Genomic DNA, 577 nt, shown 5'->3' on the forward strand with positions numbered 1-577 from the left:
GTAGTGCAACCACAAACTGTATGTGCTGACAGACTGCATCTATTTGCTTTGCTGTCAGAAGTTCAATCATGCAGCTATGGTAGGTTTTTACATAGCATTAGTGTAAGGTTCATTAATGCCAACAATATCTTTTAAAAGTATTAACTGGTAAAATGAAAATTCTCAAGGACATTGGCTAGGGTTGCCAACTTGGTAAAACCTCTCCATGTTCCATTATTAAGTGTTCTGATTTGAATTCTTTACGCATGGGCCTGGAAAGAAGTACTTCATGGACATACAGTATTTCATTCCAGAGTAAGGTTTCTTAAGGTTGTCTCGTTCAGTTTTGTATTTCACAGGGTATTAGGAATAAGCTACCTGAACCCACCTAGTCATAGCTATTTAAAAATAGCCTTGACTTCTTGCAGCGGTTTCTCTTTACAACAAGAAAGCATCTCACATTTGAGTGGGCTGGGTAGAAGTAACAGATGCAAACTCTCAGCATTGCCCACGAAAGGTATTCACCTTATCAGGGCCGGCTCCAGGCACCAGCCTGGCAAGCAGGTGCTTGGGGCGGCCACTCCGGAGGGGGGCGGCA

Source organism: Terrapene carolina, unplaced genomic scaffold (genome assembly GCF_002925995.2).
Source record: "Terrapene carolina triunguis isolate 2854851 unplaced genomic scaffold, T_m_triunguis-2.0 Scaffold50870, whole genome shotgun sequence".
Classification (NCBI taxonomy): domain Eukaryota; kingdom Metazoa; phylum Chordata; order Testudines; family Emydidae; genus Terrapene; species Terrapene triunguis.